We start from the raw sequence: 15,680 nt of genomic DNA, 5'->3' as shown, positions 1-15,680 counted from the left end.
CATGAGATTCCATTAAGTGACATTTTTAATGCATTTATGTTGGTGGCATATTTAATTTTAATGGCTTATTGAAGTAAAATTGGAATAATTGAAAAATGGCAGTAACCATCCTTGTATTAATTGTGTGTATGTTGTTTATTGTACATGAAAAATATTGCGTTTATAAGTCAGTGGGGATAATTCTTTAATAGGAAAATTTTGATGATGCAGAAAAGAGGTAATATACCTGCAAAAGCAAAAGTCCTTGAGTAGAAGAAATTGAAAGAGATCAAATACTTAATAATAGTGCCCTCAATAAGAAAAAAGATGCTTTATTGCATGAGGACACAGGATATTCAGATACACGGGTATGTAGTAAATTTGCTAGCAGAAGCATAAAGTCTTTTTCCCACTGATTGCATATTCTCAGTGAAATAAAACACCAAGTTATCAGCTGAGTCCGCTTTAAGAATGTTAGAGGGAATTGACAGGGAAATATGGTGGATATTAACCTGAAAGTGCTGAGAACCCACTTGAAGTTTGACCTAAGCCACAGAAATGTTCCTTAATAAACAGAAGTACTCACTGAAGGGGAAAAAGAGACAGAGAATGAATAGACATGTAACCAATCAGTTGGCACTAAAATATAAAATGTTGGCAAAAATGATTTGTATATTTTTATATAATAATGTGGTAAAGGATGAATGCAGAACAGCAGAAGCACTCAGACTGACAACTAGACTTGCAGAGGTTGTCTGTTGCAAGTTGATGATGTACTTGAGAAAAACAGGGACAGCAAAGTAATCTACTAAATGGCTCAGACAACTGACAAGTATAGGAAGTGGCAGAAATGCCAAGCCAGGAATATAGACAAATGCTTTTAGACATATACTAGAGGCATAAAAGCAAAATCAATGTTTGTAATAGTTTGCAGCAAGTGAAGATCTTGATGTAATTGATATCCATGACATGTTTACTCAATTTCAGAAAAGAGAATACTACCAAAGTTAAAGTTAAGCATTTAATAGGGAAAAAATGAAAAGAGTGGCTCTAGCTATCTAAAGAAACTTTTATAAGTAAGGATAGCAAGATGAATGTGAACATTTAGGCACCCCTAGCTGCTACTTACCATGTGAAATACAGTCTATGAAAAGATTCTTTAAATAAATTGAAAGCTGAAACCTTTGGGGCCATTTGGTCTTTATGATACCAAATTTATACTGAAAAATGACAAGGAAATAGCAAAGACTCTATAAACACTGTTTTGGCACTCATTGAAAAAAGTTTTAAGCATTGAAAAAATGCTCAATACATTTATTTGAGCATTACCATTTCATATAATCTTTTAGCAGATAAAGCACAAAAAAACTGGATTTCTAACCAAAATTTTGGAAAAACTATAAGTATATATGTATAAAACGTGATTAATGTACACAGCCAAGTAGCAGCTTTCTGAGAATTGGAGGCTTACCAAGATGTTCCCCAACTCTGAGAAAGTTTCAGAAAAAGCAACAGACCACTCACTATTAGGGCTCGCCTGATAGTTCAGTTGGTAAAGAATCCGCCTGCAATGCAGGAGACACCAGTTTGATCCCTGGGTTGGGAAGATCCTCTGGAGAAGGGAAAGGCTACAGACTCCAGTATTTTGGCCTGGAGAATTCCATGGACCGTATAGTTCATGGGCTCACAGAGTAGGACACGACTGAGTGACTTTCACTCACACACTATTAAATTAACTTTACCTCCAAAGCAATGAAGTTATAGGTATAGTGCTCTTTTTTGAAACACAATCTTCTGATCTCAAAGCAACATTAGTTCTTACTAATCTACTAGAGTTCTTTGGGAAGAACAAATAAATGTTTGAAGGAGGAGGAACTTGAAGATAATTGTTTTTGACAGAAAAATTTTTTAAGATGTTATTAAACCCATAATAGAATGTATTATATAATGAAATCACTTTTGTTGTCAAGGTAAGAGAAAGTAGTTTTTTAAAAAAAACCTGTAAACAGGTCACCCCATACTCCTAATTCAGCTTACCTCCGACCTGTTCCAGATCACAAAGGGAATTTTCAATAGAACATAAAGTAGGAATCAGAACTTGAAAATATCACCCGTATTTCAAAAAAGTAAATGAAAAAATAGCTATAATATTATATTGCAATTGGTATCAAAAGATGTCATAACTCGTTTGAGGACTGAAGGAAGCAACAAGAGGTGATTTTGAGCCCTATAATTTTAAAATATAAGAACTGGAATTGAGAGAACATCTTAGTACAAGTTGGATCCACTCTTCCTGGTTTTTTCCCTGCTGGAATTGCACTGCAGTTTGCTGGGCAGACAGGTTCTATAAACCTCACCTAGTGGAAAGAGAACAGGGCCTTAATGGAAGGACACTGGGCTTCAACTTGAAATGACAGTGAAAGCAACATCAGTAAGGACACCAGATATCATCATGCCACCTATTTAGGGGATTAAAAAGGCCAGGCCAGACAGAGACACTAGATATTTGATCTTTCAGACAAGAATTCACTGAACATGAAGTCCCCTGGAATTACACGTATCAGCTATGGTCCCTTCCCACTCTCTGGCTCCTGGATCTCTCAACTAATAATATAAGCTTGTATCAACCCACCCTTCAGACAAAAACATTAATTAAAAAAAAAACTTCAATAAACATGCATACCAAAAGGTGCATGCACACACCAATAGTCACTATACAGTTCACAATCTGTGACATATTCAAAATAGAGATCACAGAAGGAGAGGCAGTTTTAAGAGCAACAAAAATAGAGTCACATCTGGACATAGTGAGTTTCAAGTGCCTGTGATACTGGAAGGAAACATTCAGTTGGTACATGTGGAAGGCTGCCTCTGTGATGGCCCTGGATGCTCCACTTCCTCGTATTCATGCCCTTGAATCATCCCCTCACCTGAGAGGGACTGGACCAAATGATTTGCTTCTATTGAAGAGAATATGGCAAAAGTAACGTGTTGACATTTTCAAAATTATAATAAGAGTACCTTGCTCGCTCACTCTCCTCTACAATCTTGCTCTGTGACAAGCCGGCTGCCAAATGGTGAGCTTCCCAAGGGAGAGGCCTATGGGGCAAGACCTAAAAGAGGCCTCAGGTCAACAGTTTCATGGAAGTGAATCCTGTAGTGCTTTTAGAAGCCAAAGCTCCTTCAGTTGAGCCTTTAGATGAGACCACAGTCAAGGCTTACACCTAATTACAACCTTATTGTCTGCAAGAGACCCTCAGTCAGAAGACCCAGCTAAGTTAGGCCCAGATTTCCAACTTCCAGAAAAGGTGAGATTAGTAAGAGCTTCTTGTTTTATGCCATTAAGTTTTCGGTAATCCATTACACAGCAATAGATAACTAATACAATACAGGCATACCTCAACAATATTGTGGGTTCAGTTCCAGACAATCCCAATACAGTGACTATTGCAACAAAGTGAGCCACAAAAATATTTTTGGTTTTCCAAAAGAGCATATCAAAGTTATTCTTATACTGTAGTCTATTCAATGTACAATAACACTGTGTCTAAAATAATGTACATATATTAATTAAAAATACTTTACTGCTAAAAAATGCTAGCCATCATTTGACAATGCAGGGGCGTCACAACCTTCAATTTGCAAAACAAATGTACCATTTGTGTGATGCAATAAAATGAAGTACAATAAAAGGAGGTATGTCTAAAGCTGGATATTGTCTATCTTGTAGTTCAGATAGAGCATGATTTGAAATCTTTGTTGGAATTTTAGGAATATCAGGGTATAAGTGATAGTTGAAGTCACGGTTAAGAATGAAGTAACTCGGAAAAAATAAGAATGGGAAAGGATCACTGATAGAGGTTTCCTTATCAATCTTTTCAACTTACCTTCTAACAGCTTCAGAAAAGAATGTCTTTTCTTTCTATGGAGTTTTCTCATTTTAAAACTGATTCAGCACATATATGAATGCACAATAATAATTAACTCATTCAAAGATGTGTCAGTTCCACATGGTTCATGACTCCCTATTAGGCCTTGGTTCAATTCCTGGGTTGGGAAAATCCCCTGGAGAAGGGATAGGCTACCCACTCCAGTATTCCTGGGCTTCCCTGGTGCTCAGATGGTAAAGAATCTGCCTGCAATGTGGGAGACCTGGGTTTGATCCCTGGGTTGGGAATATCCCCTGAAGGAGGGCATGGTATCCCACACCAGTATTCTTGCCTGGAGAATCTCCAAGGACAGAGGAGCCTGGCAGGCTACAGCCCATGGGGTTGCAAAGAGTCAGACACAACTGAGTGACTAAGCACAGTACTCTTTCATAAGTATATAATAAACACAAATATCACCTTGGATTTTTCTTCTCAGGAGCAACTATAAAACATAAAATTGCTAGCTTATTGGGATGTCTTTATTCATGGACAAAGTACTCACCAAAACTGCCTTTGAGTTGTCCTTAATTGAGTCTGCCTTCTGAGAAAAGGCAAAATGTCAGCAACAGTCAGCTAAATAGAGTTTTTTGTTCTCTTTGTGTTTTTGAATCATAGACTATGCTGTTTCAGGAAAACAATAAAGAATAAAGAAACAATTTCAGTGAACATTAAATCATTTAACTTTTTTCCTAAATGATGATAGGAACAGTAAACCTTATATTATGATGAGACTTTAATTATCAGTATTTCTGTGCCAGCATCAGCAGCAGCCCATGCCTGCTTAAAGCTACCATAACCGTTGACATTTAAATTCCAAAAATACCATAGAAACAATCTCTACATGATATATAAAAGTTGCTTGTATAATTTATCGTTAATATGTCAACAAGACTGATAGTATTGCAACTATAATTTGAGATAAATATTGTACCATGTTGAGTATCTAAGTATTTGTTGCAAAAGCTTAATTTTCCTGAACTTGTTCTTTCTAAATTATGAAATAGACTGATATAATCCATCTCTAAATCATTTATATCTGCACAATATACCTCCATTCATAATAATTTACCAAGATATATAGAAATTGCTATTTGTCAGGGTTGTCTATTTTGATTCCTATACTGTGTAATGATCCAGGGTGATCCTGCACATAGATTATAAAAAAAGTAAAGTACAGAACCCGTCTTCCTTTTATTCAAATGTTGACCCATCTTTTCTCCTGTTAGCCAATGAATAAACATGGGGTTCTATGCTTCTCATCAAATAACATCTACACTCTTCACAGAAACCGCTAAGAATTGTGCAGACTTCTCAATGGTGAATTTGAAGCTCAGTGTTTTCTCTGGGAAAGTCTCTTTCCTTTGTCTCTAGGAACTCAACTATGCTATAAGCTTCATGTAAAGGTGCCTTCCTACAAAATATAAAACATCAAAGTGATCTTTACATAACTGTAAATATCTTCCTCACTGAGTTTAGAATTGTATAAAAGGGCAAGAAGTTGCTCCTCAGTAATGCCAGAAAAATTAGAACAAAGTCAAATGTGCACATTTTCAGCCACAGTTCAATCTCACCACTACAGATGTATTCATGACAAAAAGTCAAATAAGAAACAAGTGTGTTGTGGCAAGAATTAAGGAATCATTCTTCTTTCAATACATGAAACTTCGAACTTGAGATTAAATTTTATCAGAATTTCATCAAAGTAGAAATCAAAACACCTGTGGTTACTAGCTTTTCTGGACCTATGTCTCCATAAAATGAAGTTAATGCTGTCATACACAGCTCTTGAGAAGACAGTGTGCTAGCTCCATTGGGGTACTCATTAAATGTTCTCTTCTCCATCACAATTTAATACATGAGATGACATGACCATACAACACAAATTAAGTAAACTCTACTATATTCCATAAAATATGTAAAAATTCCTCTTAGAAAGCAGGTAATAGTGTCAGATATTTATTTGGGTAAGGCTAGGTAATGGAGAAAGAGGGAGAGTTGAGAGAGCAGAATTAGAAAACCATGTGACATATTTTTTTTTAAAGTATATTTAAAAATTGGAAGCAGTCTAGTTTAACAGCTGAATGGGCTACTTATAAAAACAGTTTGTGAAAGACTAACCTAGAAAGATGAGTTTGAATCAAATCATGAATGGTCTTGAAGGTTTAAAAGAGGCATCTTAAAATATTGATCTAAAGTTGGTAGGTAAAAGGACCTTGTAATGTCCGTGGGTTGCTTTCATTATTTTTCTAAATGCTTAGAGATGGGCTTTAGGATAAATCCATCTGGAAGTTATATATTGATTGGATCGGAAGAAGAGAAGTTAATAGACAAGGGAGAGAAGTCAAGAGCTACTGAGGATAACCCAGGTAATGATGTTATAATCCAGAATAGATGAAGAAGTAGGAAGTGGAGGAGAAACAGGAGAGACACATCAGTGGTGGCTATAAAGGAAGGCTAGCAAATGGCTGAGTGTTAGCCATGAAGAAAAACAAGTATAAGACGTTTCTTAGGTTGGTACTCAAGTAATTAGGAGAATAGCAATACCCTAGCCTGAAGAAGGAGTATTCTTTTGAGGAAAGATGAAATGAGTTCTGACTTTGAAATGTGTGAAGACATCAAGGTAGTTCTATTTGGCAGGTAGTTGAATATAAGAATCTGAAACACAGGAGAGCCCTCAAGGCTGGAAGTATATATCTAAGAACAATGAAGAAGAATGAATGAAGACATGGATGTAGATAAGATCATAAGATAAGGAGAAAGAAAAGGATAGGGCTGGGAGTTTAGACAATGTCTATAGTTAGCAGGTAAAAGAGAAGTTATGAGAAGAATTAAAAGTAAAGAGTTCATGGTATCCAGTTTTACATTTAGATCTCTAATCCAATTTGAGTTTATTTTTGTGTGTGGTGTTACAATTAGGATGTTCTAATTCCATTCTTTTACATGTAGCTGTCCAGTTTTCCCAGCACTGTTTATTGAAGAGACTGTCTTTCCTCCACTGTATAGTCTTACCTTCTTTGTTGTAGATTAATTGACTGTAGGAGCATGGGTTCCTTTCTAGGCTTTCTATTCCGTTCCATTGATCTATATTTCATTCTTTTAGCACCAGTACAATACTGTTTTGATCACTATAGCTTTGTGGTATAGCCTGAAGTCAAGGCACCTGATTCCTCCAGCTCTGTTTTTCTTTCTCAAGATAGCTTTGTCTATTTGGAGTCTCACAAATTTTAAGATTTTTTGTTCTGTGAAAAATACCATTGGTAATTTGATAGGGATTGCACTGAATCTGTAGATTGCCTTGATGAATGGATAAAGAAGATGTGGTACATACATACAATGGAATATGACTCAGACATAAAAAAAACAATGAAATAATGCTGATTTCAGCAACATGGATGGAACTGGTGATTATCATACTAAGTGAAGTAAGTCAGACAGAGAAAGACAAATATCATATGATCAATAACTTATATGTGGAAACTTAAAAATAATAATAATAATAATACAAATGAACTTATCTGTGAAATAGAAACAGACTCATAGACTTAAAGAATAAATTTTGATTACCAGCAGGAAAGGATGGAGGGGAGGGATAGACAAGGAGTTTGGGATTAACATGTATACACTGCTATATTTGAAACTCATAAGGAATTAATGAGCACAGGGAGCTCTACTCATATTCTGTAATAACCTAAAGGGGAAAAGATTTGGAAAATAATGGAAAAAATAAAATTTAATGAAAAGAGTTAAATAGGAGTAGGAACAAAACCAGGATATTATATAGGACTGTGAGATAGCACTGGATAGCTTTAAAAAATTAGACTAGAGTTTCAGTCATAGATCTACTGCTTCATCTAAATAATGGGGACAATACTGGTACATACCCATGACTTTGGGTGACATTAAATCCAATACTCAAGACAAACATTTAGTATCATATTTGGCACAGAATTAATAATAAATTTTGTAATAAAATAATACTGAAAGAGTATTTTTTTAGAAAATAATAATTTGAAACTGATGAGATAAATATCCTTATTTTCTCCATTTTACAGATTTGGAAAGAAGCCAACAATGTCCAAAGAGTGAAAAACCATGACTCTAGACTCTTAACCCAGATCTATCTGATTCTAGAACTTTCTTCCTAGTAGTAGTTATTCTTCAGTGATGCAATTTGAACTAAATTTCCTTGGTAAATGATTCTTAATTTTAAGTCTACTAAGAGTGTATATTCCCACTTGTTTTCTGAAAATTCCATTTTTATTTACATAGAGTTTTCCTCAGAAGCCTGTGAAATCTTAACTTAAAATAGCATATATAGTCAAATATGTTTGTATTATTAATATACACACTTGGCCTCTAGCACCCACATATTTTGCCTCTAAAATGTTGCCTAGACAGCTTAAATTTGTTTCCTAGTACTGTTCCAAGGTCTACAGGAAGCACTAGAAATTGTGTTACTTCCAGTTTGTGAAACATTTATATTCAGGGTTTCCATCTTGAGATTAAATTGGGAAATGAATTAAACTAATACCATTAGCTCTCCTTTGATTAGACATCTGCTTTGATGAGATATAAAAATATTCTTAGCAAAGGCTAATACATCAACTACCCAAAAGAATGAAACCTTTTTATTGTGTTCCCTATTGACCAGCTATGCCAATATAAACCAGACTAGAAAACTTGATATAAATATACATAGATCCACATACACCCAAATGTATACACCTATAACATGATTAAACCTGTACTCTTAAACTCTTTCAAAATAAATGTGTTTTGCAAAATTAGATAAGTACATCCAATATACTCTTTATAAAAACACATCTAAATCATAAGTAAAAGTGTTGAAAACATATATGCAAACATTAATCAGAAAAAAGCTGATATAGCTCTATTAATAGCAAATAAATTAAGATTTAAAGCAAAAGGTACTTCAAGAGATATTGATCTCTATGTGAAAATAAAACTTTTAAATCACCAGGAATCTAATCATTCTAAATGTGTATGTCCTTAATAATGTGGCTTCAAAATTGAAAAGTCAATCATGATTGGTGGAGATTTTAATACATCTCTCTGAGTAGCTAATAGATTAAGCAGACAAAATAAACAATGAAAGTAAATTAATATTGCTTGCATCAGCAGGGATACATTTCATAAACATAATAATGAGTAAAATCAAGTCACACAGAAGATAGAATAGTGATTGCACAGAGCCAGGAACTCTGAGGAGTTATAGGGAACAACTCTGAGGAAGTATAGTACAGGGTTTCTTTGGGGAGTGATTAAAGTGCTCTAAAATTAGGTTGTGTCCATGGTTGCACTAGTTTGACTATACTAAAAACTATTGAATTACCCATTTTAAATAGGTGAATTTTATACTACTTGAATTATATCACAATAAAGCAGTTTTTTAAAGTCACAGAGACTGCCCAAAGTGTTTTATCATTTTAATAAATTGTTAAATGTATTACTCATTGTAATAAATATATGCACAAGATAAAAATAAACATAAAACCAAAACTCTGCTGCATCTTATCTCTGGCAGAAGCCAGGAGAGGGTTATTGAAACAGGACACATAGGAAGCTGCAACAGCAATGCTCTGTTTATGTGGTTGGATGCTCTTATAATTTTATTTTTACAATTTAAGCTTTATATATATTATACTATGTTCTTTCATGAGTATGTACTATTTCATATATTTAAAATACTGTGAACAACTGGTTTCACATCAATTCTAAACATTTTTGTGCTTGAGACTGAATGTGATGGATATATTAATAGATGCTTTTCAGCATAACTTCCAACATGTTATTTGACTAGCCTCAAAACTAAGCTGAGTTTAGGACTCAAATATCATCATCTTCTTCTATAAATGAGAGAACAAAGCCCAGTTTTATCAATTTCTATAGTCAATGAGTGAACATGTAAGTTCTTATTAGAGTCAAAACTAGGACCTTATTTTCTGATTTTAGCTTAGTATATTTTGCAGTATAACTGACATTCTGTTGTTCATTTGTTTTCTTTTATTTTCATTTCTAGAAAAAGTCTGCAGAGATAATAAAATAAGTACCACTCATTGAGTCCTTACATGAGCAAGGATCTCTACTCTTTATTATCTTACTTAATATTAAACAAACCTGTGATGCTGGTGTTGATATCCATAATCTAGAAATGAGGAAAAGGGAAAACAGAAAATTTTACTTATCCAAGGGTATAAAACTAATAATTGGTAACGATGTGATTCTGAAACCCAGGCTTGCATTGCATTAAAACCAACGTTTTCAATCCCTATAATAGATTGTCTGCCTAAAATTTAATTTCAAAATCCACACTGCAAATTAGAAGGGGACAAAAAAAAAGTTTTAGAAACTCTGAGAATACATTACATGCATATAATTGGCAACACATAACAATAATACAGGAAATGATACTCTAACACCTGAGTGTTTTAGTTTATCTTCTGTTTACCTACCTGTAAGTGGATAGTTTAGGCCTAAAAGAGAGCACTGACCATGTCAACTCCCTGATACAGGTCAGTATATTTTCTAAAGTTTATTTTACATGTTTTTTTAACAGATGAAATTTCTAAATTTCATTTATGTCAATATGATCTCCAATGCTTAATAACTAAATGGCTTGATTTAGGGCCTAAATTAATTCATTTTAAGCTGTGATTTAATTATTGTCCTCCCAGAATTGCCATGCACTAGAACATGAGCTTGGAGGCGTCAGCAAGACAAGTGATGGGCTTTCAAGATCAGATGGAACCAATGGATTCAGACCACTTAACGTGAGTCAAAGCTTTGCTTAAGCCAAGGAATATGTAAAATGCTTATTTTTTATAACATGTTTTATTCTGAGCCATACAAGCTACATTTTGAAGGATAGGTAACTTTGGTAAAATATTGGTTTCTCCCTAGAGTTTACTCCTATCAGTGAAAGAATGTGTTACCTGTAGCTTCAAAAAAGGGTTACTATTACCCTTATCACATATCTGAATATCAAGTTCAAACTCAGGCAATTTTACTTGAACAGTTGGGATTTTAAGAGAATTTCAGTCATTGCTTAAAAAAAAAAAACAAGGTTGCAAAGTGAAACTTCCCTGGTGGTCCAGTGCTAAAGAATCCACCCTCCAGTGCAGGAGACAAGGGTTCAATCATTGGTTCCATACACTGGGAACTAAGATACCGCAACTAGGGAAACCAGCAAGCCACAATGAAGAGCCTCCACACTGCAGTAAGGATCCAGCACAGCCAAGAAATAAAAATCAATAAATAAAAATGGAAAAGTCGTAAAGTACACCGACAGAATTGCAACAACACTAGTGATTTTCAACTGTATTTGGGAGTATTGGTGAAAGGGAAATTATGTTTTCAGATGACACATGCTCCACACTCCTTTAAGTTCTCTCCTGCCTCTGTGAGACTGTTCTGTCCACCTTGAGAATAAAGAGATAGATTATTGCCTATTATACTTGCAAATAGTGTTTTGTCAACAAAAAAAGATTGTGAATTATATACTTTACAATTATTTTGTGAAGATTTTAAGATGTCTTCAGAATCATCAGGCTTGTTTAATCACTGACATAATCAGATGGCAAAGAAAATATATGATAATTCAAAAGTTCAAACTTTTTTTAGTTAAAAACTTTAAAGGTAATGTTGGTATATTATACTTCAGTGGCCTATGATATTAATTAAAATATTAAAATTTCCTTTGGACTATATTTCACTAAGTTCTACTTTATACAGAAAAAATAATTACTTTGGTAAAATGCCTAGAAATCATTGAAACATTTTTGCTCTAGTCTAATATATATTTTAATTTTATATTATTTTTCCTAGTGTATTTAAGCTACTATAGAATTTATTAATTAATGTATTTTAATTCTATATGACTAGACTATAAAATGTAGATATATTAAAGGATTAATGATAAATAGATAATAATTTTGGAATTCAGTGCAAAGTGAGAGAAAGAACAAAATACAAACATTTGAAAACAAGTTCTTTTAAATATTTTTGTTTATGCAAAATAATTCTAGGACCAGAAGAGTATATGGGCTAAAGACATGACCTCAGGATAAACACTTATAATCAACAGAACCAAGAATATTAAAACTTCATCACCCAGGAATACACCAGGTCAAATTCAAGGTGGATCATTCCTTCACATTTTAATAGGTATAAATTAATTAGAGTAATGGGTATATTTTATACAAAGTAAGATCTCCTGCAGCCTGACTACAATAAAACCTTTTTTTACTTCTTAAGGAAAAAATGATAACAAGATAAATACTTGGGAATGCCTAACACAAAAAGAATAGTGACTGTAAAATGGCAAGATTTTAGTATTCAAACCATACTCTCTGCCTAGACTTTTTGTCTGAGGGATAGAGAACAGACTCAATATGAAGAAAAACTCAAGACTATGTTTTGACCACTTTCTTGCATTGGATATTTGAGAATTGGGGAATCCTGTTTGCTTCTTATTGGAAAGACCTACATGATGTGCAACTAAAGAAAATAGAAGATTTCTGTATTGATTAGCTTTATCTTCAGAGACCACATAGCAGGCTTAAACTGAGGAGGGCAGATCCATTGGTGGAGGTGAAGAACTGTGATGTGATAACACCTGTAAATGCAGAGTTTTCATAACTTTGTGTGTGTGTGTGTGTGTGTGTGTGTGTGTGTGTGTGTGAGTCATGTCTGAATCTTTGTGACCCCATGGATTGTAGCCCACCAGGCTCCTCTGTCCATGAAATTCTCCAGGCAAGAATACTGGAGTGGGTAGCCATTTCCTCCTCCAGGATTTCATGCCTTTAGGAGTAGACTTTTAACTCCTTTGCAGAGTGTAAAAGAACTTGGGGGTCCCTAATGAACCCTTAAATTTAACTGTTCTCCTTAAGCAATACCAAAGTGAATATAATTGTACTAAAAGTTTTCAGAAGATGGAGACTGCATTGGAAGACTTTGGAGAAGTGACAGATCCCAGTAAATACATACAAAGTGTGTTGCAAAGTGAGCTTTAGATTTATATAAACTGCAAATGAAATTTGTTTTCCACTGCTTTGAAAAATGTGTCAATGAAAAAGGACAAGAAGACCAGAATGAAGGGGACCTCAGAAGACATGTAGCATTGGTTATGTCATGGAAATATGAAGAAATAAATTCCCTGGAGAGAGAAAGTAAAAATCAAAGAGAAAAGTAGAGTTTGAGGAAGAGAAATTGATGCTTAGGAAAGAGAAGAAAGAAATCACATAAAGATTGGGGAAAGATCAGAAAAGATGATGGGGTCTTAAAACAAAATCTACTGAACACTGCAGTATCTCATTACACTAAAGGTGACCTGTAATGTCCTTGGGCCCCAGGCAAAAGAAGCTCCTACTCTGGTTCCCATGTTTTATAGGTCTGCTTGTTATCATGTAGGCCATTCAGGTATAACCTAAATCAAATCCCTTATGATTATACAGTGGAAGTGACAAATAGATTCAAGGGATTGATCTGATAGACAGAGTGCCTGAAGTACTATGGATGGAGGTTTGTAGCATTGTACAGGAGGCAGTGATCAAACCCATCTGCAAGAAAAAGAAATGCAAAAAGACAACATGGTTGTCTGAGGAGGCCTTATAAATAGCTGAGAAAAGAAGAGAAGCGAAAGGCAAAGAAGAAAAGGGAAAATATTTGTATCTGAATGCAGAATAGCAAAGAATAGCAAGGAGAGATGAGAAAGCCTTCTTAAGTGAACAGTGCAAAGAAAAAGAGGAAGTCTATAGAAGGGGGAAAGACTAGCGATCTCTTCAAGAAAATTAGAGATACCAAGGGAACATTTCATGCAAAGATGGGCACAATAGAGGACAGAAATGGTATGGACCTAACAGAAGCAGAAGATATTAAGAAGAGGTGGCAAGAACACACAGAAGAACTGTACGCAAAAGGTCTTAGTAACCCAGACAACCACAATGGTGTGGTTACTCAACTAGAACCAGACATCCTAGAATGTGAAGTAAGTGGGCCTTAGGAAGCATCACTACAAACAAAGCTAGTGGAGGTGATGGAGTTCCAGTTGAGCTATTTCAAATCCTAAAAGATGATGTTGTGAAAGTGCTGCACTCAATATGCCAACAAATTTGGAAAACTCATCAGTGGCCACAGGACTGAAAAAGGTCAGTTTTCACTTCAATTCCAAAGAAGGGCAGTGCCAAAAAATATTCAAACTACCAGGCAACTGCACTAATTTCACATGCTAGCAAAGTAATGCTCAAAATCCTTCAAGCTAGCCTTCAACGGTATGTGAACTGAGAACTTCCAGATGTATAAGCTGGATTTAGAAAAGGCAGAATGAGAGATAAAATTGCCAGCATCCATTGGATCATAGAGAAAGCAAAGGAATTCCAGAAAAACATATACTGCTTCATTGAGTATGCTAAAGCCTTTGACTGTGTGGATCACAATAAACTGTGGAAAATTCTGAAAGAGATGGGAATACCAGACCACCTTACCTGCCTACTGTGAAACCTGTATGCAAGTCAAGAAGCAACAGTTAGAACTGGACATGGAACAATGGACTGGTTCCAAATTGGGAAAGTGATACGTCAAGGCTGTATATTGTCAACCTGTTTATTTAACTTATATGCAGAGTATATCATGCAACATGCCAGGCTGGATGAATCACAAGCTGAAATAAAGATTGCCAGGAGAAATATCAGTAGCCTCAGATATGCAGATTATACCACCCTTATTGCAGAAAGTGAAGAGGAACTAAAGAGCCTCTTGAAAGTGAAAAAGAAGAGTGAAAAAGCTGGCTTAAAACACAACATTAAAAAAACTAAGATCATGGCATCTGGTCCCATCAATTCACGGCAAATAGTTAGGAACAGTGACACGTTTTATTTTCTTGGGCTCCAAAATCACTGTGGACCATGACTGAAGCCATGAAATTAAAAGACTCTTGCTGCTTGGAAGAAAAGCTATGACACACCTAGACAGTATATTAAGAAGTAGACATCACTTTGGCTACAAAGGTCCATACAGTCAAAGCTATGGTTTTTCCAGTAGTCATATATGGATGTGAGAGTTGGACCATAATGAAGGCTGAGTGCTGAAGAACTGATGCTTTCAAACTGTGGTGTTGGAGAAGACTCTTGAGAAGCCCTTTGGACTTCAAGATCAAACCAGTCAGTCCTAAAGGAAATCAGCTCTGAATGTTCATTGGAAAGACTGATGCTAACACAGAAGCTGCAATGCTTTGGCCATCTGATGCAAATAACTGACTCATTTGAAAAGACCCTGATGCTGGGAAAGATTGAAGGCAGGAAGAGAAGGGGATGACAGAGGATGAGATGGTTGGTTAGCATCACCGACTCAATGGACATGAGTTTGAGTAAACTCTGGGAGATAGTGAAGGACAGAGGAACCTGGAGTGCTGCAGTCCATGGGGTCCCAAAGAGTCGGACACGACTCAGTGACTAAGCAACAGCAACAGCAAATGTTATCACCTGCACACTCACACACACACAGTTGTTTTGAATCACATACAGGTCACTGTGAACTTAGATATTACGCTTACCACTGGCAGAGTATAGCTATTATGATACCGCATAAAATGCTTCTTCGTATCTCTTGCCTTGTGACTTGAAAACAGGTCATTGTTTATAAATGCCAGTGAGGCTTGTAAGTTGTCTCCCTGCAGATGTACAAAAACAGCAGTTATTTAGTGGGAGCTTTTGAGCAGTGCCAGTGTTTATGTAAAAGAAATGGGAAATTTTCTGT

Source organism: Cervus canadensis, chromosome 19 (assembly GCF_019320065.1).
Source record: "Cervus canadensis isolate Bull #8, Minnesota chromosome 19, ASM1932006v1, whole genome shotgun sequence".
Taxonomy (NCBI): Eukaryota; Metazoa; Chordata; class Mammalia; order Artiodactyla; family Cervidae; genus Cervus; species Cervus canadensis.
The sequence above is the reverse complement of the archived record's forward strand: the minus strand, read 5'-3'. Positions refer to the sequence as shown.